The 24,545-nt window shown below is 36.0% G+C and overlaps 1 protein-coding gene across 7 annotated transcripts in view; it reads left to right on the forward strand.

Annotated features, from left to right (window-relative positions):
• Positions 1-24,545, forward strand: part of Rnf13 (ring finger protein 13) — a 151,892-nt gene that overhangs the window by 119,522 nt on the left and 7,825 nt on the right. The gene's annotated exons all lie outside the window — the stretch shown is intronic.

Below are 24,545 nucleotides of genomic sequence, written 5' to 3' on the forward strand. Positions count from 1 at the left end.
ACAGATCAGAACTAATAGGAAGATGAACTGTAGGAATCAGTTTCTTTTTTTTGAGACATGATGTCGCTATGCAGTCCAGGCAGGCCTTGAACTCAGTATGTAACCCTGGCTGGCCTCAAATGCATGGCAGTCCTCCTGCCTCAGCATCTTGAGTGGTGAGGTTACAAGTGTATGCCACCATGCCTGGTTTAGGAATCAGTTTCTGATGCTTTATTTAGTGTGTGTTTGTTTTCAAATTTCTTAAACACAGAAAAAAAATGTTTTAAATGATGTTGAGATTGCATTGGATTAAAAAGTATAAGTAAAGTTGGCTTTTCCTTTGAGTTAGATGAGTTTTCATTATAGGATTTTGAACAGGAGAGATAGCATCTAAATTAACCATCAAAAGAATCTTTCTATTGCTGCATTTAGAATAGGTTATAGGGGGTTAAAGATACAAGCAGAGAGACCAGAGAGAAAGTTATTGTAGTAATCCAAATGTGGTATAAATTTGGTTTGGGTCAGAGTAGTAGTGCTGAGGGAAGTGAAGAAATCTTGAAATTCTACCTACATCTGGAGGATGCAGTACACTGAATTTATTGATGGACCAAATGTATGGAGAGGAAGCAAAGATGATTTCATATTTTTTGATCTGAACAATAGGAAGGATGGACCTTCTGCTTAAGAAAGGACCTTAACCAGAAATAACAGGTAATTGTGGTAGAGAAAGCTTGGAGGGATAATATGAGATTGGTTTTGAACCTTGGAATTTTGTATGTCTACTAGATATTATAAGTGAACCTGGAAATTTAAGAGGGGTGTCTGAAATAAGAAGTATTGGCATAAATATGTATTTCAATTATGAGACTGAGTAAGATCACCAAGGGCATGAATATAGATAGAAGAATACCAAAAATACCCTTGGGTATTATCAGTATTAAGTAGAAAGAGAGAAATCAAGTGGCAGCAATAGGGACTGAGCAGAAATAACTAGATAGGAGAAAATCCTAAGGAGTATGGTTTACCACACTAAGCAATAAACTAAGCAATAAAGATGTATCAAGGAATAAAGAGTGAAAACCTGCATCAGTTCTCCTGAAAGATGAGTAAAATAAGACCTGAGAATTGTTTACATTTTGCCCATGTCATGAGACTTTGCAGGAGACTGATATTAAGGGCAGTGGACTAATTAATCTGGTGGAAGCAATTTCAAGGTAGCCCAATGTTTAGGCTGTGGCATGAGTACTGCTGGCTGCTTTTAGCCAAATGTATGGTAAAAATCAGGAGAAAGGAAAAGAACTGAATGATTTTAAAAGTTTGCTGTCTCACCAGAAAGGAAGCACTTGCAAAATTGGGGAATAGAAAAACATGGCTGATGAAAAGATTTGCAATGAAAAGAAGCCACACGATTTGCATTATGACAGTAGGAAAAATGGTCTGAAGGCATTTTAGGAGTCAGCAAGACCTTATCCATCATAGCTTTAAAGATGCAAAAGTATAAATCTTGTATTTGAAGAGAATCCTTAGACCCCCTGCTGTAGAAGAACTGACTGAGAAATTGGTTCTCTGGGATTCATTTCACCATAATCAGCCATCCAAGAACTCAGAGGCTACTGCAGCCATAGACCATGGTCCCTGCCTACTGTCAAGCTGGTGGCCGACCTTGATGTCATCAACCATTGGTGCAGGTTTTATAGGTATGCAGAATGCAAGAGTTACAGGGTCATAGAGGATTCCACCCAGGTATCAAAAGAAGACCTGGTAGGCCAGGCATAGTACACATGAGAGGATGATATATGAAACTCTGAGAGTAAAGTTGAAAACGTGATGGAGCCCTCAGGAAGTTGAAGGTGCCAGGAACATAGAACATCTGCTAAGAAAAGTCATAGGCAGCAAGGGGAGCCAGACCAAAAGAGAGAAGCCATCTGGGATACAATAGCAAGCCCATGGGCCAAGCCTGCCCAAGCCCTTTACAGCTCACTTTCACCACAACCTGCCTTAGATCTTGGAGAGGGAGCTAAAGGATGTATTGTTTGTCCTGCTGGAGTTTGTTCTTGCTTTGGCCCAGTTTCTGTCTTTCTTTCTTTTTTTTTTTTTTTGGTACCAGGGATTGAACTCAGGACCTTGTGCTTGTGAGGCAGGCAGCAGCACCACTGAGCTAAATCCCTTTGGTCCAGTTTCTTTGTACCCCCATTTTCTTCCCTTTTGGAATGGGAATGTTTACCTTGTACCAGTGCATGCTGGAAGTGTTTAACTTTCTTTGTAATTTTTATAGGGGCTCACAGCTAAGAGTTTACCTTGAGTCTCAGAGGAGACTTTGGACTTGGACTTTTCAGCAAATGCTGAAATTGTTAAGACTTTTGCAACTTTTAGAGATTGACTGAATGCATTTTGCATAAAGAGATGTGCATAAGTCTTTTTATGGCCCAAGGGGTGGAATTTATGGCTTTGATCAAGAATGTCCTCCAAAGGCCTTGTATGCTCACAAGTAGGACTTGTGGAAGGTGATTGGATCTTGGGGCACTGTACTTATCTGTAGATAAATTCATAGCTGACTGTGCTATTTAGAGGTTGGGCCTGGTTAGAGGATGTAGGTCATTGGGGGCATGGCCTGGAAGGGTGTATTACTGTCCCCAGTTCCTTCTCTTGCTCTCTGCTTCCTAACTGCCACGGGGTAAGCAAATTCCAGCACTGTGCTATTCCACCATGTCATTTCTACCATGGAGCTATTGAGGCCCTGGCCAAGAGTCTAGATCACCTGCAAGGCAATACAACACAAGATAAAAGAAAGACACAGAAACAAGACTTAAACAGATAGTGGGGAACTGGGATGGGCCCTACTGAACCTGTGGCAATGAGGCCAAACGTGGCAAAGACCACAAGCAACCAGATCCATCAGTACTTATTGATTATACAGGTATGGGTAAGAATAGGATAGAGGGACTTATATGGCATCTGGTAATATCAGCTGACATAGGCAAAGTTTGTAGAAAGGAAGATTGGGCATACTTGCAGAAGGAGCAGAACTGACCAAAGGTCAGTTATAGTTATCTAGTAAGTTACCAAAAACAAGAGATGGGCAGCTCTGGGGATGGAATTTGAATTGGAGCCATGTGGTCCTCGACTACAGTGTTATCTCACTAGGATCCATGCAGCTTCACAGAACAGGACTTAGATCTTCATGGCAACCGTTGGTGCAGAAGCTGTACTTGCCTGTGGTGCCATCTGATGTGCTCCTGTAAGTCATGTAGGCGTCAGTCCACCTCCGAATACATTATAGGCAATTATGAGGGGAAAATGCTTGCTCCATATTACAGTTTTCTCTGACTTTGATCACCATGGTCTGCCACATGGAGCCAGCCAGCCACGGATTGAACCCCCTGAAACTGTGAGCTGAAATAAACTTCTCTTACTTTAAGTTATGGGTGTTAGGCATTTTGTCCCAGTAATGTGAAATAATTAATATAGAGATATTAATATTTTTCTTTTCTTGTAATATCTTCACCTTGTTATGGGATTAGGGTAATATTGGTCTGATAAATGAATTATGGAAGTATTATTCCCTTTCCTCCTATTCTCTGGAAGAGATATTAGAGAATCATTTCCTCCTTTAGAGACTGCACCTGGAGCTAATGTTTCTCTTTTACATGGTTATTAATTATTGATTCAAGTTCTTTTGGAAAATTGTATCTTTCTAGGATTGGTCTGTTTAATCTGTGATATCAAACTTATAAAAATGAAGTTGTTCACAATACCATGGTACCTCGGTTCACAAACTTAATTTGTTCTATGATTTTTTGAAAAGATGGCCATGTTTATGTATGTGTGGGAAAGATGGCTGTGGTATGTTTGTCACCTGATGTAGAATTTTCAAACACAAACAATTTTGCCAAACGCTTTTGTTTGCAAACCAGATTGTTCACAAATAAAAGCATTCATGAACCAAGGTACCATTATATTCCTTTATTATCCTTTCAATGTCCATAGGATCAGTAATGATGTGGTCCCTTTTTCATTTTTGATATTCGTAACTTGTATCTTCTCTTTCTTAATCTGGCTAGAGGCTTATTTATTGATTGATATTTTAAAGAATCAGCTTTTGGGCTTATTGATTATCTTTATTCCTGTTTATACTTGCATTTTCTATTCTAATTTTCATTATCTTCTTTTGCTTACTTTGGATTTAATTTTCTTTTTTTCTCTACTTTCTTGAAGTTGAAAATTTGATTATTGATTTTGACCCACCTTCCTTCCTTCCTCCCTTCCTTCCTTCCCTCCTTCCTTCCCTCCAAACCAGCGATGTTGTACCATTCAACTACATCCTCAGTCCTTTTATTATTTTGGGACTGGATCTTTCTGAGTCACAAAGTTGCCCATCCTGGGCTTGAACTTGCTATCCTCCTCCCTCAGCCTTCCAGAGTGCTGGGATTATAGGCTTGTGCCATCATGCTTGGTAACTTTAAATCATATATTGTAGGAAACAGGGAAAGGGGATGTTACTAGAACCTCTGCAGTAAGTCCTAGTCTCCTGAAAGCCATGACAGCACAGCGAATTAATTTATTAGACAGAAAAGATAGAAAAAATGAGACTTAGAGAAGAAGCTGAGCTCTGGGCCTTATCAATGCTGCTTGCGGTACCTTTATTCAGTACATCAGGAGAAGCAAATGTAACAGATGGCTCAGGGCAGAGAGTTCAGTACATCCGGAGAGTAACAAATGTAAAAGGTCACCCAGAGGGCAGCTGTGGCAGTGGTGGCAAAAATCCTAGAACAATGAGGAACTATGCAGATGAAGATTTTATTCCTCCTAGGATATTTTTGGCTGGTGTAATCTTGTCCTGGAGCATCACATTGCTGGACCATTGAGGTTTTAGCTGTGACCAGAGGCCAAAATGGAGTTATGTCTCGAAATGCTATAGCTGGCCTGTAGACAGGAGAACTAGGCCTAATCAAATGATTTTCCCCCAAAATTATGTAGAATTGCTCCCAACAATATATATTCGTATGATTCATATTAAATCATATATATGAATTTATATATATTCAATGCTTTTAAATTTCCCTCTAAGCACTACTTTCATTGTATTTAGCAAATTTTGATATGCTGTATTTTCATTTTCATGCAGCTCAAAAGATTTAAAAATTTCTCAAGATTTTTTTCTTTCACTCATTTGCTATTGAGAAGTGTAGGCCCCCCCGCCGCCCCACCCAGAAGTATATTTTTAAATTTTCAAGTGTTTTAGGATTTTCCAACTATCCTTCTTCATTGTTTCTACTTTAGTTCCATTGTGGCCTGAGAGTTGACATTGTATAATTCCTGTGCTTCTAAATTTGTTCAGGTGGCTTCATGCCCCAAAATGTGGTTTCTCTTTGTGATTGTTACATATGAATTTGAGAAGATGTATGTTCTGCTTCTTGTTCAATGAAAGAGAGTATGTCCCAGTTATATTCAGTTGACTGATGGTGCTCTTCAGTTCATGTAGGTCCTTACTGATTTTATGCTTCCTGGATCTATATAGCCATTTCAGATAGAGGGACACTTGACATTTCCAGTGATAATGATGTACTTGTCTATTTCTCCTTTCAGTTCTATCATTTTGCCTTATATATGTCAGCATTTTGTTATTAGGTGTATATACATTGAAAATTTTTGTATCTTCTTGGAGAATTGACCCTTTCCTTCATCATTATGTAATGCCTCTTTTTATCCCTGATGATTTTTTTTTAATCTAAAATCTGTTCTGTGTGAAATTAACATAGTTACTTGGGGGGGTGTTAATGTTAGCATGATATTTTGTGATCCCTTTAATTTTAATCTATATATGTCTTTATCCTTAAAGAGACTTTCTTTAGATAACAAATAGTTTGTTCTTATTTTTTGATCCATTTTGACAATCTGTCATTTAATTTGTGTTTTTAGAGCATTGGCATTTGAAAAGACTATTGATATAGTTGCATTAATAATACTATTACATTTGTTACTATTTTATATTTGACACCCTGTTCCTATTTTTGTCCTCCACTCTTTTTCTGCCATTGCATGCTTTTTCAGTTTTAATTCAGCATTTTGTGATTCTGTTCTCATGTCATTTATATTTTAGGGGGTTGCTTTTATTACTTCTTTAGTGTTTACTTGAGTTTGTACTATATATTTACAGCTAATCTGAGTCTACTTTCAAACAACACTGCATTGATTCATGGGTATTACAAGTATCTAATAATAACGAAACATTCCTAATTCTTACCCCCATCCCTTGTATCATTGTTGTCATTTATTTCACTTGTACTCAGGCATATACATATGCAAGTATAAATGATTGAGTATATTCTTGTTATTATTATCTTGAATTATTATTTTTAATGCAGAAGATCAGTTAAGAAAAAATAAAAGATTTTAAAATCTTACCTTAATTTATTATTTCTCCAGAGTTGCTCTTTTCTTGATGTAGATGCAGATTTTTAACTCACATCATTTCTCCTTAAAGAACTTTTGACACATAATGGAAGTGAGCTCTGTTGACAGTTTCCTCTATTTTTTGTGAAAAAGTTTTTATATAGTTTTTGTTTCACCTTTTTGCTTAATATTTTGTGATTAAAAACACATTAAATCACCATCTTAATGATTTTTAAGTGTACAGTTTATTAGTGTTAAATATATTCACATTATTGTGCAACAGATTTCTAGAATTTATCATCTTATAACACTAAAGTTTATATACCAACTAAAGATTGATTATTCTCTCTCCTCCTGCCACCCTGGGTAACCACGTTTTCACTTCCTGTGTCTGTGATCTGAGTACTGTAACTATTTTAGATGAGTGGAATCATATAGTATTTGTCATTGTACAACGTTTTTTTTTACACAGCATAATGCCCTCAAGGTGACAACATTTCCTTATTTTCTAAAGTTATATAATAGTTCATTATATGTACATACTACATTTTATCTGTCTATTCATTTGCCAGTAGACATTGGGGTTACCTCTTGTCAATTATAAATAAAGCTGAAATGAAAATATCTCTTTGAGATCCCACTTTGAATCTTGTTGGAGAATTGCTGGAACATATTATAATTGTATTTAAAATTTTTTTAGTAACCTTCTTACTGCTTTACATAATGGGCTCACCACTTTATAGTCCCACCAACAGTGCTCAAGAACTCCAAACATCTCCATATTCTCATTAACAATTGTTATTTTCTGTTCTTTTGACAGTAGCCAGCCTGATAGGTCAGAAGTAACTATCTCATTGTTATTTTGATTGGCTTTTCATAATGATCAATGATGATGAGTATATTTGAGGTGCTTATTGGCCATTTATATATTTTCTTTGAGGAAGTCTATGCTAGTCACTTTCCCATTTTTATTTTTTTAAAATTTTTAATTTTTTGGTACCAGGGATAGAGCTTGGGACCTTGCGCTTGCGAGGCAGGCAGCGGAACTACTGAACTAAATCCCCAGCTACTTTCCCATTTTCAAATTGGGGTTTTTGTTGTTGTTGTTGTTGTTGTTGTTTTTGGTAGTGGGGTTTGAACTCAGAACTTTGCGCTTGTGAGGCAGGCGGCGGCAGCACTGAGCTAAATCCCCGGCCCTGTTTTGTTTTTTGAGACAGGGTCTTGCTATATTGTTTGTGCTGCCCTTGAACTCACTATGTATTCCAGGCTGGCCTCAAACTCATGGCAATCCTCCTGCCTCATTAGCCCTTGAGTACTGGGACTATAGGCATGTGCTACCACACTGACCCTGGGCTACTTTTTATTTTTAAGTTATACAAGTCCCTTATATATTTTGTACATTAACTCCCTATCAGACATATTATTTGCAATTATTTTCTCCCATTCCTTACATGCCTTTTCATTGTTGTGTCTTTTGGTGCATAAAAAATAAGTTTGACATAGGCTTACAGTATTTGTCTGGTTTTTTTCTTTTCTTGGCTAGTGTTTTTGGTAGTATAGTTGGATCATATGGTGGTTCTTTTTTTTTTTTAAGGGACGTCCATACCGATTCCATAATGGTTATACTAATTTTATCTCCACCGGCAGTATAGAAGGGTTCCTTCTTCCTCTCCTATATCCTTGCTAGCATTTATTGTTATTTGTATTCTTGATGATAGTCATTCTGACTTGGGTGAAATGGAATCTCAATGTAGTTTTGATTTGCATTTCCCTGATAGTTAAAGATGTTGAACATTTTTTTTCATATACGTATTGGCCATTTGTTCTTCTCTTGAGAAATGTCTGTTCAATTTATTTGCTCATTTGTTGATTGGGCTATTTTTTGGAGTTTTTCAGTTCTTTCTGTATTCTAGATATTAAGCATCTGTTGGAAGAGTAGCTGGGAAAGATTGTCCCCAATTCTGTAGGCTCTCTCTTCACTCTGTTAGTTGTTTCCCTTGCTGTGCACACTTTTTAAGTTGTAGTCCCAATAGCTGATCTTGCTATCATTTCAGTCCCATTAGTTGATCTTGCTATCACAGGACTCCTGTGCTATTGGAGTTCTAATAAGGAAGTCTTTACCTGTGCCTGTGACTTCAAATGCTTCCCTTTTGTCTTCTTAGAGCAGTTTCAAAGTTTCAGGGAGTATACCTACATCTTCAATCCATAATTGATTTTTGTACAAGGTTAGAGATAGAGATCTAATTTTAATATTCTACATATGGATATCCAATTTTCTGAGCACCATTTGTTAGAGACTGTCTTTGCTCCTGTGTATGCTTTTTGCTCCTTTATCTAGAATCAGATAGCTACAATTGTGTGGGTTTGTTTCTGTGTACTCTGTTTTATTCCATTGGATTACATGTCTGTTTTTGTACCGGTACCATGCTATTTTTGTTACTATGGCTTGGAACTCAGGAATTGTTATACCTTTATCATTGCTCATTTTGTTCAGGATTGCTTTAGCTAATCTGGGGCTTTTGTGCATCCATATGAATTTTAGGATTGTTTTTCCAGTTCTGTAAAGAATATTATAGGTATTTTGATGGAGACTGCATTGAACCTGCAGATTTCTTTTGGTAATGTAACTGTCTTAACAGTATTCTGCTGATCCACGAACACAGGAAGACTTGCTATCTTCTAGTGTCTTTTTCAGTTTCTTTCTTCAGTGTTCTGTAATCTTTAACCTCCTTGATTAGTTCGATTCCTAGGTATTTTGTTTTTTTAAGCTATTTTGACTGGAATTGTTCCCTGATTTCTTTCTCAAGTAGTTCATTATTGGTGTATTGAAAAGCTAGTGATTTCTTAGTGTTAATTTTATATCTTGCTACTTTGCTGAAGATCTAGAACTCTTCTGATGGAATCTGGTGGGTTTTCTAAGTGTAGGATCATATCTGCAAATAAGGATAATTTGACTTCTTTTTCTGTTTATATCCCTTTTGTTTCTTCCTTTTGCCTAATTTACCTGACTAAAATTTCAAGAACTATATTGAATAGGAGTGGTGGGAGTGGACATCCTTGTCTTGTTCCTGATGGTAGAAGAAATGCTTTCCATTTTTCCCCATTCAATACTATGTTTGCTATGGTTTTGTTGTATAGTCTTTATTGTGTCAATAAAGGTCTAGGTCTGTGTCAACTAAGTCTTCAATACCTAAGCTTTTATCATGAAAGGATGTTGAATTTTTTCAAAGGCTTCTTTTGTATCAATTGAGATGGTCGTATGATTTTTGTCCTCTATTCTGTTAGTGTGATGTGTTACATTCTTTGATTTGCATATATTGAACCATCTTATAGCCCTGTAATGAAACCAACTTGATCATAATGTTTGACCTTTTTAATGTATTATTGAATTTGATTTGCAAGAATTTTATTAAGGAGTTTTTGCAACTGTATTTCCCAAGGATGTGGGTATATCATTTTCTTTTTATGTGGGATCCGTCTTACTTTTAGTATCAGAGTGACATTGTCCTTAAAGAATGAGTTTGGAAGCATTTATCCTATTTCATGTTGACGTTCCTTAAAGGTCTGGTAAAATTCATCAGTGAATTCATACGTTCCTGGCTTTTTTTGGTTGGAAGACTTGTTCTTACTGCTTCAATTTCATTTCTTATTATTGTTTTTATATCCTCCTGGTTCAACTTTGGTATGCAATATGTATCTTAAAATTTATGTATGAATTCTCTAATTTATTGAAATAAGGTTTTGAAAATAGCCCCTGATGATCCTCTGTATTTCAGTGGTGTCTTTTATAATACATGTTTTATTATTGTCTTGGTTCTTTTTCTCATTGCTAAGACAAAATACCCAACACCCAAAATTAAAGGAGGAAAGGTTTATTTAGTTCTTAGTTTGTAGAGGTTTCAGTCCATAGTCAGTTGGCTCCAAGGCAGGGTGGCATGGCAGAGGGGCATCACAGAGGAGATACAGTTCCTGGCAAAGCAGGGTAGGCAGAAGGCAGCAAAGCAGGGAAGTAGCAGAAGCAGCAGCAGCAGTGAGGCAGAAGCCTCTCCTTTTTATCCTTTCCAGGCTACCCACGTTTTGGGTGGTGCCACCCACACCCAGGTTAGGCCTTCCCATTATCCACACCCAGAACTATGCTTAACGAATCAGTGGACTAATTTAGTAATTAGGCACTCTTAATCCCACCATTGCACAATTTAATCCCTGCATCACACACTTTAGAACACAGCCACCTCTGAAAAGCCCCACTAGTGAGTGCATGAGGCTTTGTGGGGACATCTAGGCACAAGCCATAACAATTATTTCTAAATATATTTATTTGAATCTAGTTTCTTTTGGTTAGTTTGGCAAAAAGATCATCAAACTTACTTATCTTTTCAAAGAACTCTATTGAGCCCTTGTTCTTTTAGTATCTATTTCATTAATTTCATCTCTGATCTCTATTACTTCTTTACTCCTATTGGGTTTCATTTTGGTTTGCTTATTCCTATATTTTTCTTTCTTTCTTTTTAGTTTTACTTTTTATTTTACTGGTACATTTTAGACATACATGATGATAACATTCATCATTGGGAATTTTTAACTGTACATGATGTATCTTGCTTCTTTTTTTTTCATTCCCCTCCCCTCTTTATCTACAAAAGCCTTGTTGCCATTTTTTTTCCTTCCATTCTTTTTTTTTTTCTTGTCTTATTCCTTTTTTTCTAAAACCTTGAGATATGATTGGGTTATTTATTTGAGCCCTCTGTGATTTTTTTATGTAGGCACTTACAGCTATAAACTTTTTTCTTGCAACTGCCTTTGCTGTATCACAGAGATTCTGATATGTTTTATTTTCATTTTCATTTGATTCTTGGAATTTTTTAATTTCCCCATTCATTTCTTCAGTGACCCACAGATCATTAAAAAATGAACTGTTCAAATCCATGTTTTTTATAGTTTGTCATTTCTCTTGCTGTTCATTTCTAGTTCCATTGCATTGAGATGCAAGAAATTATTTCAATTTTTTTTTGTATTTGTTAAGACTTGCTTTATAGCCTAAAATATGATCTATTGTATCAGTCAGTGTTTATTAGAGAAACAGATATAATATGCAGTATAAAAATATATAAGAATTTACAAGATTGGCTTACAATGGCCACCCACAGAGTTGGATGTAAAAGAGTGCAGAGGGTCTGTCTACATACCGGAGACCGAAGGATACAGTCAGAGGTCTGGAATTCACTGCAGTGTCTCATGTTAATCTGGATCAGGAGGCCCATGGGGTCTGGGATGGAAGGCTGAAGGGTCAGTGCTTGAAGCTGAAGAGTCTTTGCTGAAAGACAGGAGATAACATCCCAAGGTGAAGACAAAGACTGGAGCTCCTCAAAAGAAACAGAAGCAGATCTATCCTTCTTCATTTCTCTTTTATATCATTCAAAGGATAAGTTTCCCTAGGGTGAATCTTCTATACCTTAAGGTATGGAATTGCCGAGCCAATCTAGTTGAGCTTCTCTTACTCAAATTGACACAGTCAGTGATCATATCTATTTTGTTGAATGTTACATGAGCTGCTGCTGCAAAAAAAGTATATTCTGTAGTTGTTGAAGAGAATGTACAATAGATGTCTGTTAAGCTCGCCTTGACCTATGGTATAATTTAACAGTGTGTTTCTTTGTTGTTGTTGTTGTTTGTGGTGTATGTGTGGGGGTCTGGATAGTATATCTCTTGGTGGAAATGAAATATTGAAGACACCCACTATTGCTCTATTGGAGTCTGTGTTCCTTTTGTGAAGTAGTGTTTTATGAAATTGGATACTGCATATATATATGCATATATATATATTTAGAATTGTTATATTTTCTTAGTGGACTATTCCACTTACCAATATGTATTAGCCTTTTCTTCTGAATAATTTTGTCTTTAAGCTCTGCTTTGGTAGATAATTGTCTTTAAGTCTGCTTGCTTTTAGATTCCATTTGCATGGAATATCATTTTCCATAATGCCAATTTTGTCATAAAGGAGCATTGTTGTGAGTATACAATACCCACATATATTCTTTAGAATATTTCTATTGATGAAATATTTAATTTTATGAGTTTTGTTTTGTTTTGTTTCATTTTGTTTTTTTGGTACCAGGGATCAAACTCGGGACCTTGCACTTGAGAGGCAGGTGCCGGAGCCACTGAGCTAAATCCCCAGCCCTTTATGAGTTTTATTATATTAAACAATGAGTACTTAACAGGAAAAATATCAAAAAATAAAGTATTGAATTTTTAATATTGAGTGTCTATAAAAAGCATCAAAATTTTCAACATTGACTGTTTTTTGGTGTTCAAATTCTTAAAAATAACAGTTATAAATTCCTATATGAATTACAATGAAAATATCAATAGAAATCTAGAAAAAAAAATCTTTCATTATCACACCTAAAGCAGTCTTCACACATGACGACGGCATGTTCCATACGCATATCACTTACACTGACAGCACATATGTTTTGCTTTCTTGGCCTTTTTATAGGACATACTTGACGTCTTGCTGTCAGGAAGTTCTTTTTATGTTGTACAATGTGTAGTTAATAGGAACATAAAATATCAATAAAATAAAGTCCTAAATTCTTAATGTGTATTGTGCATTTAGAATAAGCACAACATTTTCACATTAGCTGTGTAGCTGCTTACAAAACCTAAAAGATAACATCAGAAATAAATTCCTATACAAACCACAATGAAAATATCAATAGAACTCTACAACAAAAATAATCTTTGCTTGAGTTGTCACACCCAAGGCAGTCTTCACACATGACAACTGCATGTTCCATGCACATGTGTCACTTACACTGACAGTAGATGTGCTCACTTTCCTTTCCTGTGTGGCAGGCTGTTCTTGTCACCTTTCTTGTCTTCCTGTTTTGTCAGGAGCTTTCTACTATATTATCCAGTGTGCACTTAGCAGGAAAATAAGATATCAATAAAATAAAATAAATATGTAATGAATGCTGAGAATAGACATCAACATTTGCACATCAGCTGTTTACTTGCTTACAAAACCTAAAAGATAACATCAGAAATAAAAACTTATGTGAACTACAATGTAAATAAAAACAAAAGTCTACCACAGAAATAATCTTTGCTTCAACTGTCACACCCAAGGCAGTCTTTGCACATGAAAACTGCATGTTCTATTCACAAGAATCACTTACACTGATAGCACATATGTTTTATTTTCCTGACCTTTTCTGCAGGGCACAGTTGACATCTTTTTGATTTTTCTATTGCCATAGTAAGTCTTTGTGATGCCGAGCCTGCCTTTTCAACTGTCAGCTCACCAGTGTGATCCACAATTTTTTTACATAGTTTCCTGGGCAGAAACATTTTGTTTTTCCTCTGCTGTAAATGATGTCTTATAAGTTCCAGTCCCAAACCTCTTAAGAAAACTTCTCTATCATATTTTGTACTTACTATTTTCTTTGTAAACTATAAAACTATTTATGTGTGAATATGTTTAGGATTGAGTAAAATACAACTATTGGCCAACACTTTGTGTTTTGAGTGACATCATAATTGTTGCATAACTCATCAACAACAACTACTTGGCCTTTGGTTTTGTTGTAGAAAGTTACCATCTCAGGCTTCTGTTTTGTGAAGGTTTCCCTATCTGTATTTTCATTGTGGTGCAATATTAGCAGTACCAGTTTGTTTTTCTTTGCCATATACAAGGCCAGTGTTATATCTTCCTGAAATTCAAAGATTGTACTATACAGGGGCTGGGGATTTAGCTCAGTGGTTCTGGAGCCTGCCTCACAAGTACAAGGTCCTGCGTTTGATCCCTAGTACCAAAAAAAAAAAAGATTGTATTGTACAATTCTCTGTTTTGAAAGTGCAACATTTCATTTGGAAATTCTGCTTTGTTCTTACCCTGGTCAACTTGTGCTCTGTAAGCAAATGTAACATCAATTAGAAACTGGTAAACCAATTGTTGAAGTCACATTCTGATTAGTTTGGGAGATGGGAGCAAGAAGTCTATCCGCAACATCATTTGCTTTATTGCTATATGAATAAGGACCTGGTGGCTGAGTTCCAGGATAAATTTCTAAATTGAAAGCATAATAAATCTTCACACCTACATGGGCATAAATTTTTATGCCATATTTTGAAGAGAGTTTTTGGCATATCCTGCCTGAGCCACAGTGTCTATGAAATGCTTCAAGGTGTTCATAAATAGTCATAAATTCAGATGATGTGTAAATTGACAGTGACCCACAAATCTCTCAAACAATGAGTGGATAGCAGCCAGATTATCAGTTCTTTTTCTTTCTTGGCAGTGGTTTTGTTATAAAACCTCAGGCAGATTTGAAGGAAACCAAATCTCCTCAGTGTCATTGTTATTCTACATACCTCAAGCCCACACACATTGCTTTTCCGTAAGTCTTTTACATTCCTGTGATTATCAAGAGAAAGACCTGCTCAGTACAACGGAACTATGAATGCTTTTAGTTCAGCTAGTGAGTTGTCATAATCAATATTTCTTTCTTTTTTTTTTTTTTTTTTGGTTCCTGGGGATCGAACTGAGGACCTTGCACTTGTGAGGCAGGTACGGTGCCACTGAGCTAAATCCCCGGCCCTCAATAAATACATTTTTGTATTTATTACAAAATGTATGGCTGTTGGTGCACACAGAATGTTTCACTTGTATTTCAGCATTTATGTATTTCACAACATCTTGTACCATTTCATCTGTTACAATTTCCAACATCGAAAGGCAGTGTTAGCATTCCATCCAATAGGTTTCACCCCTGCTAAGATCTTCACTATATTTTCAGTCCTAGTTCTAACATTGGATCATTCCATTTGGTCATGTGACCATTTTGTACCATTTCAACCAGTCAAATATGTACTCACATTACTGTTTTCTTTGTTATCTGAATCTAGGAGGTCTGCGTTCCTTGTGTCTGTATCAGTTGGTTCTTGCTCCATTTCACTGTCACAGGAACTTTGGCTTACACAGCCAACATCAAAGTCATTATCACCTTCACCACCCATGCATGAATAACCTGATAATTCACTTTTTTGATCTCCTCCAAAACTTGCAAACCTGGTTTTACATGTGACATTGTCCCCATTTCACTGAATTGGGCTACTTCTGCCAGAAAAATCAAAAGAAAACTTTTTTAAAAAAAAAAAATCTTAAATGCACAGAAATTTAGCAATGAGCGTTTCATGGGTAAAACTCACCTGTTGTTGCTTTGGAGCTCCTGTATATACCTTGCTCTTCATCTGCCAAGTGGGTGAATGCACAGATGGGTTTTTGCTTTCCCCAGGGACAGCTACTGTGAGTCACACCCACATTCTATTATGATAAATACATGCTTTCATAACAGAAGAATGAATGGGTGTATTTTACCCACTGTGATGCTCAGGTAAACATACACAAAACCTGTTAGATGCAGCACTATATGGGTAAAAATCCCAGTTGGACCCTTTTTTTTTTTTTTGATGCTCGGAACCTTGCGCTTGCCAGGAAGGTGGTGGAACCACTGAGCTAAATCCTCAGCCAGTTTGACCCTTTTGCACATGTGCATACACCTTCCCAATGGTTGTACCAAGTAGATAAACACAAAGATTGCTTCCTGTATCCCCCAGGTGGAGCTACTCAGACACATAGCCACTATTATGGTAAAGTACAAATTTACAGTAGAAAAGTATGGAATGCATTATTGTAACCTAATGTTATGCCTGTAGGGTTTAAATCCATTATGATGAATGTAATCATTATGTATTGCAAACATATATTAATAAAAAGAAATTTTTAAAAATTTCTTACTATGGGAGTGTGATAATTTCATCAGCCTTGTCATTCTATTGGGGAAGATTTCCAAGATTTCTGTTCAGTCCTTTTTCAGAATCTCTTTCTCTTGAATAACTCCTTTATACCTTGCATTGTCTTCCTTAATTTATTTAGTTGTTTATTTGTATGCTCTTTGAAATCATTAATCATTGTTAAAAAATCAGTCTTTTGAATTCTTTGCGAATTTATCCATTTTGTATCTTTGCATTCAGTTAGTGATGAGTTATAAATCCTTGAAGGAGTCATGTTGTCTTGATTTTTCATTACTTCTTGTGGTTTTTTTAATGTTGAGATTTGTGCATCAGGTGGAATAGAATCTCTTACACTCTTACATGAGGGTCTTCTTAGTGTCCAGCCTTCTTTTGAGGGCTTGATCCCTAGTTCTACTCAAAGAAAACAAGTGGAGTAATGTTAACACAAAGACAAACTAGGTGTTAAAATATAGTAAAAACTGAAAGCAACAACTATATCACTGTTAACAATAGAAAAGAAAGGAGCAATAATAATAAAGTTAAGTAAAAGGCTAAGTATTGATAAAGTTTAAAAGTAATGCAGTAATAATACATGGAAGGGACAGGGATAGGGAAAATGAGTGAAAAGGCAAAATTTAAAATAAGAAAACAAAAATAAAATGAGAAAAAGGAGAAAAGATACCTAACCATCCAATTAAAGAACAAAAATCCTAAATAAAGTTAGATAAAAGAAAAAATAACAAGTAAAAGAGAGAAAAAGAAAAAAAGTAAAAGAAAAGTAAGTCCAAAAAATTCTACACCAACACGTTTAGAGTGGTAACGTTTCTTTCTAGGATCCATAACATTGGAATCCACCAGGTATAGGGGAGGGGTAATGGGCCACAATGGGTCTTGTTTTTTTGGCTGTGCTATATGAATGCAGAGTTCTGTCTGTGCCTTTCCCACCAGGCTTGGCCAATATCTTGTCTGCCTCCGGGCTTCATTCATTCCACAGGCTTTTTATTATGTTTCCAACTGTTCACTGGGAGCCACTGTTGTCCCCAACTACCTTTGGGCCACATGGGCTGGTTAAGGCCCCTCTTCTTACACTTGGGGGATTGGCAAATGTTCAAGCAGTAACATATTCCCAAATATCTTAAGGGCAGAAAGCAAACATATCACTAGGTTCCATGTTGGAGGGAGCAATAGCGAAAATCAACAGTTTACTGTGCTTAATCTTGGTACTTTCAGACTCAGTCCCCTTAGAAAAATCACATGTGACATGCCTTTTTCCTCACCACAGAGTTGTTGCCAATCCTGATGCCCTCCACAGCTTGAGCTCTTCCCTACTATAACTTTTCAAGTCTGAAACTGACCCTCTCCCTCTCTATACCCCTCTCTTGTGGCTGTCTCTAATCCAATCACTGTGGCAGAGTTTCACCAGGAACCTTGAAGTGTGGTGGTTTTGATCCCTAGAGTAACTCTGCCTCAAACAATAAGCCACCTCTGAAGATGGCTCCTGGTTACATCCCTCAGTGATACTGTAAGAACTGCTGTGGCTTTCTTCTCCAAAGTTAGTATGCTGTGACTATTAATCATGATTGTAATTTGACTGGATTAAGATGCTTATCAGATTAGTAAAGTGAACTTGGTATGTCTATGGGGGAGATGTGACCTTGAGGACTATATCTGTTCTCTAGTCCCTTCCTCTCTTGCGCTTTCCCCTTGTGCTGGTTCCTGGCCACCAGGAAGAGAGACGATTTCCCTGATCACGCCCTTCCACCATGATGTTTCTGCTTTGTTGCCAGCTGATCATGGGTTAAATCTCTGAAACTCTGAACCAAATTAAACCTTTCCTCCTTAAGTTGCAGGTTTCAGATATTTTGTCCACCAAGAAAACTAAGCAATACACCTACCATACAGGAGGGGTCACTTTTAGATCAAATCCTCACACTGGATTTACAGCTTGCAATATCCATGGGTTTCTCCTATGTCTGGGGCTGCTGGTCTGCTCTTCATCACTGGGTCTGCTGGCCTGTTCTGGGCTTAACTTGTGCTTGCAGAGTTATCTGCCATCTACCTTTGTTTCTTAATATCATTTTTTAATGTTATTGTTTATTTTGCTGTTAGTATTGCTTTCACTGCATCTCATAAGTTTTGGTATGTTTATCTCTACAGATATTTTCTAAATTCCCTTCTGATTTCTTTGAGCCATTGTTTGTTTTAGTCTGTGTTATTTAGATGTTAATGGATTTTCTTGGTTTCCTTCTGTCTTTGATTTATAGGTTCATTTCACTGTGGTTGGAGAACATACTTGTATGATTTCAGTCTTCTTAAATTTGTTAGGAGTATTTCATGACCTAACATACGGTCAATCTCAGAGAATATTTCATATACACTTGAGAAAAATACTTATTTTGTTGTAATTGGGTGAAATGTTTTGTGTGGTGGTTCTATTGTATTTTTTCCCCTTTTGGTATTGAGGATCACTCCTGGGCCTTTGCAGTGAGTTACATCTCTACCCACCGCTTTTTGTTTGTTTGTTTTTGGTGTTTTTTTTGTTCTGGGGATTGAACTCGGGACCTTGTGCTTTCAAGGCCCGTTTTGCTTTTTGAGACAGGATTTCTCTAAAGTTGCTAAGTTGCCCAGGCTGGGTTTGGACTTGTGATCCTCCCTCACCCTTCAAGAGTGCTGGGATTACAGACATGCACCTTCATGTCTATTCAATTCTTGAAAGTGAGGTGTTAAAGTCATCCATTATAAATATGTTGCTTCCTATTTCTACCTTCAGTTCTTTCAGTGTTTGCTTCATATATTTGGGTGTTCTGAGGTTAGGTGTGTATATATTTATCACTGTTATATTTTCCTGGTGAATCGTTCATTTTATCATTATGTAATATCCTTCTTTGTCCATCATACAGTTTTTGCCTTCAAGTCTATTTTATCTGACTAGTAATAGCCACGTGCCCTGCCCTTTGTTTTCCATTTGCATAGAATGTCCTTTTTGACCCTTGCACTTTTAGATTATATGTGTTCTTAAATATAAAGCATTTCTTGTAGGTACTATATATTGGGTGTTGTACTTTAGTCTCTTCAACCAGTTTGTCTTTTAGTTACTGTATTTAATACATTTACCTTTAAAATTATTACTGATAGGGAAGGGCTTGCTGTTCTGTTAAATTTTTTCCATCTGTAATTTTTCTCTATTTTCTTCTTGATGTATTTGGAATTTATTAGTTATTTTTTCATATTTATTTTGTTTTTGTTTTTTGTTTGTTTGGGGTTTTTTTGGTACCAGGGATCGAACTCACGACCTTGCACTTGCGGGGCAGGCAGCGGAACCACTGAGCTAAATCCCCGGCCCTGTTGGTTATTTTTTGTAGTGATATGTGTTGATTCACTTCTCATTTCCTTTCATGTATACTTCCTTGCTGTTACCCTCATAAAACATTACATAAAACATGTTAAAGCTCTAACAAAACTATGTTAAATTGATAAAGTAACTTGATTCACAAAAACTCAACTATATTACTGTCTGCCTCTCATTTTATGTTATTGATGATGCAAATTGCAAATTACCTCATTTTACATTGTATCCATTGCCATAAATTCATTATTTTTCAGCCTTTTAAATATTTTTATACCAGATTTATATGTGGTTTACTCACCTACATCACAACGGTATGGATTCTGTATTTGTCTTTATATTTACCATTATCAAGGACATCATTTTGTCATGTGGTTTTGTCCTCCTGTTTGTCATCTTTTCATTTCAACTTGTAAGACTTCTTTCGGCCTTTCTTGTAGCGCAGGATTGATGGTGATAAATTCCTTTAGCTGTTATTTATCTGGGGAAGCCAGTTTTTTTTCTTTTTTGAGAGATAATTTTGCCAAATAGTGTTTTTGATTGGTATCACTGTCCCCCTTTCATTACTTTAAATATATAACACCACAGCCTTATAACCTGCAAGGTTTCTTGCTAAGTCAGCTCATAATGTAGTAGGAGCTCTCTTGTATGTGGTGAGATGCTTTTCTTGCTCTTTTCAAGAATCTTAATCTGTCACTTTTGACAGTTAATTATGATGTGTTTTAGTATCAGTCTCTAGACTTTCTACTAGTTGGAGTTCTCTGAGATTCTTGAATCCATTTATTTCCTTAGATGTGGAAACTCTTCAACCAGTATTTATTCAGAAAGTTTCTCTGCTCTTTGCGTTTTTCTCCTTCTGAGATTCCCATAATTTTCATGTTTCTCTGTTTGATGTTCTCCCTAAAGTCCATCAGGTTTCTCTCTGTTTTCCCTAATTCATTTTTCTTTATGTTCCTCTGCCTCAGTAATTTTGAAAGTCTCACCTTCAAGCTGATTCTTCTTCTCAAATCCCTCCAAATTTTTTTCTTTTTTTGTTACTGGGGATCGAACTCAGGTCCTTGCTCTTGCGAGGCAGGCGGTGGAACCACTGAGCTAAATCCCTGGCCCCTCCAAATTTTTTTTTTCAATTTATTCATTGCATTTTTGAGTTCCAAAATTTATTTGGTTCTCTTTGTTTCTTTTTTACTTTTTTTTTTTTTTTTCTGGTTCTGGGGATCAAACTCAAGACGTTGCGCTTGCGAGACAGGTGGTAGAACCACTGAGCTAAATCCCTGGCCCTACATTTTCATTTTTAAAGTGCATCGCTTTCTGAATTTTTTTTTTTTTTTTTTTTGGTACCGGGGATCAAACTCAGGACCTTGCGTTTACGAGGCAAGTGACGGAACCATTGAGCTAAATCTCCAGCCCCGTTTTCTTAATTTTTTTGGCTTTGTTCTCTTTTAACTTTATAAACATACACTTTTCAGTAAAAAATACATTTGACTTGGTTGTATTTTTGTTTTGTAACTTTGGGGTTCTTAGGATAGTTGACATCTAAAGTAAAAAAAAAAAAAGTACATTTGTTATGCATATTTTGGTATACTCTAATGATTTTGACAAAGTATACATAGATGTTAGAAAACACTTCCAATTTAGTTGTTGCACTTTTCTCATTGTTGCATCTAACTGAAACTTGCTGGGAACTGTAGAACACTTCTGTGGGTATTCATTACTTCAGTTGGAGTCATGGTACCAACCCATGGAAGCCTTTAAAACAAAGAAAGGGAAAACAACAACAAAAAGCTCCTGTAGGCTTAGAACATAGGGAATCTGTAACATTTGTATTATAATCAAATCCGCATCACTGCCACCCCGCAAAGAATAAAAGAAACTAATGACTGACTACTTCATTATCTTAAAAAGAATTTGTCAATATTTGCCAATGAACCAAAAAGAATCTGACATTTGTGAATATATTCTGTAGTCGTAGCCTACAATCAAATCCACAGAACCTTTAAGAACTAGCAACTTTATGCTCTTACACAACTTTAAAATCTGCAAAAATTAGCATTCTAATGTTTACTCCTCTTTGGAGATATGATAATTTAAAATTTCCTCTTGCTGATCTTCACTTTTACATCTCATTCATAAATGTTTGTGATCAATACTTAAATGATTTCAAGTATTATTGACTTATCTATTGCTACCACAAAGTAGTACAGCATTTTAGTTGTTTTCTTGCTTATGAAACAGCCAATTTCCTTATAAGTTTCATCATTACTCATTATTCTTTTCAAAAACAGCTCAAATGAAACTATGGTTTCCTGAGTTTTCCTGCATCATTCTATTAATGTATTTCTCCAAATCTAGCCATAAGGACCGGTTATCACACAGCATTTCCTAACAGATTGAAATCCTTATGTTTTCAGTTAACAGCCCTCTATGAAGGCACTCTTTCTGGGAACTATCTCATCCTATCAGTATGTGAAGCAGTTGGCCCTCCAAAATATAAATGATAAAAAATAGGTTTCATATCTGATATTTTGTTACCAGGCATTTTTCCTTTGTAGCTTAATTATTGAGATTTTATAAGATAACACATATAGGAGAAAGATTTTTCAATTCAGAGGCTGGAAAAAAACAATGTAGCATTTTATAGTAAATGATACTTAATTTTTATCTTTAAGGTAGTTGTTAAAAACTTTTTTTATAACTACACTTAATTGCCTTTCTTCTAACCTTGAAAGTTTGTCTAGAGTTTGAAATTAATCAAGAATTCTCAAGCATTTGACTTTAGAAATATTTTATCCTGTTGCCTTTTATTCATATTCTTTGGGAACCAGTATGGGGGGATGGATGATAATACTCATTTATTTTTATTTGCTTGAAAATACTGCTATTGTTTCTACCACTGGCAGATTCAGTGAATAAGTGGCAAGGCACTTTTTCAACAAAGACAGTAATTTTTGCTTTGAAGTTCATTGAATCCAATAATACACAATCCCTGGGCATATGTTCCTTGTGAAATCTGTATTTAGTCCTGAATGTTCAATCTATTTTGTCTTTTATTTTGAGGAAATTTATTCTTGGTTGACTTAAATGTTTGGGTTACCTTATTATAAAATTGAATAATTAAGTTCTGCATCAGTTTTGTCTGCACTATGACATTATTTCAGACTACCTCACTTTTTGAGTCTGTAGAAATGATTCCTCTTTCTATATCTAATTTTGTGTTCAAATGTTATTACAGCTTGGCCAAATGCAAGCCTCCACCTAAATTATTTTCATATTTGTTAAATGATGGGCAAAAAGTAGACTGGTAAGAGATGAGGTGAGAGAGGAGGTTACATCATAGGCAGGTATAAGAAGGACATAATGAATTCAGATTTTATTCTTAGTGAGATGGGGAGCTGTTTAAATGGGAATGACATGATGTGATATACAATTTTGATTATTCTGGGTACAAGAGAAAAATGTGGAGCAGGAATAGGAGACTAGAGAAAAGGCTCTTAGAGTAATCCAGATAGGAATGAGTAACTGAGGAGACAGATTCAGATATATTTTGCAGAAAATGTTTAGAAGACTTCAGAAACTGAACATAGATGCTAAAGAAGCATCAAAAATAAGCCTGGGCTCAATACTCACTTTATGCTACTGCTGTGGCTGCCTAGGACTTTGTGTGACTCCTGTTATGAGGAGCCTGTGCTTTTGCTATAACTGATAAGCCAGGTTTTAAGGCTTGAAATGTATGAGGTGAAAACGGGAGAAACAGGTTTAGAGGGGAAATTCAAAGTTCTGTCCAGCTACATGACATAATTGTAACATTTTCACATTTATGAGACGTTAAAAGTACTTTCAGGAAATTATTCTGAAACTTTTAGTAGTAACAATGCCAATACAGTCCACAAAATATTTCCACATTGCTTCACATAGCAGACATGAATCTCCCTCCTCCCTCAACTTCTACCCATCATATCCACTAGTGAATTAGCAGTTTGGTTAGCCAAGAGGGGTTTCTAAACTCAGTGCTATTGACATTTAGATGGGATAATTCTTTTGGGGAGGGCTTGTCCAGTATAGGATGTTTGGCCCACTACATGCCAGCAACATGACCTCCCAGTTGTGAAAACCAAAAATACCTGTAGTTATCGCCAAATGTCTTTGGGTGACAAAATCATTTCTATTTATTTGAGAACCACTGTCTTACACTAACCAACAGAACTTTTTAGCACAGTGCTATTAGGAACAACTATCACTGTGCACTAGTTAGAGCCTTTTGTATTACCAGAACAAGCAGAAAATAAATTTCAAAAACCTAAGGTTATAAAAAGAATATATAAATGTTTTTAAATTATCTTTAAGTTAAAGTAAACATAATCTACTCAATAGTCATTTGATGCTAGACCAGCCTTTTGAGTATCTACTGAATGGATGTCCAACTTTTTACAATGCATGATTCATTTTCTACCATTTTTAGTTTCAGGTACTTCAAAGTGGGACAAAAAATGGATTTTGCCATCATTCTTATTTTTTAGTGAAATGTTTATCCAATCTTCTAATTTCCTCACTCATGCCTAATTTAATCGTATTTTGGCTGGAAGTGAGTTATTGGGGGAGCAACTAGCTTTTAGTGTTTCTAATGCATTCAGCTTAGCTTTAAAAACAAACCAACCCTTCTCTTTTATACTCACAATTCAGGGCTGCTGAATATTTAACTAAAGTACATAACTTCCCTAAGAACAAAGGTTCTATAAAGACTGCCACTAGCTAATTGTAAACCATTTCATCTGGTGAACAGGAGAGAAATGGGGTATTAGAGAGATACCACAGGCTTCCCTATACCATGTTATAAGCCAGTATACCCTGTCAGGCTAGTTTTACCAGGTGGAAACTGGTTAAAAGATACTCTGTGTGCCAAACACTGTGTAGTCTACTTTTGCATTATCTCTTTTAATCCTCACAACTGTAAGACATAGGTATGTCAACATTTTTGCTTTCCCTCTAAAAAAACATTCCCTGAAACATAAAGACAAGTATCTTACAGAAG

Source organism: Heterocephalus glaber, unplaced genomic scaffold, assembly GCF_053883595.1.
Source record: "Heterocephalus glaber isolate CG9 unplaced genomic scaffold, H.glaber_assembly_v1.0 deba00001504, whole genome shotgun sequence".
Classification (NCBI taxonomy): domain Eukaryota; kingdom Metazoa; phylum Chordata; class Mammalia; order Rodentia; family Bathyergidae; genus Heterocephalus; species Heterocephalus glaber.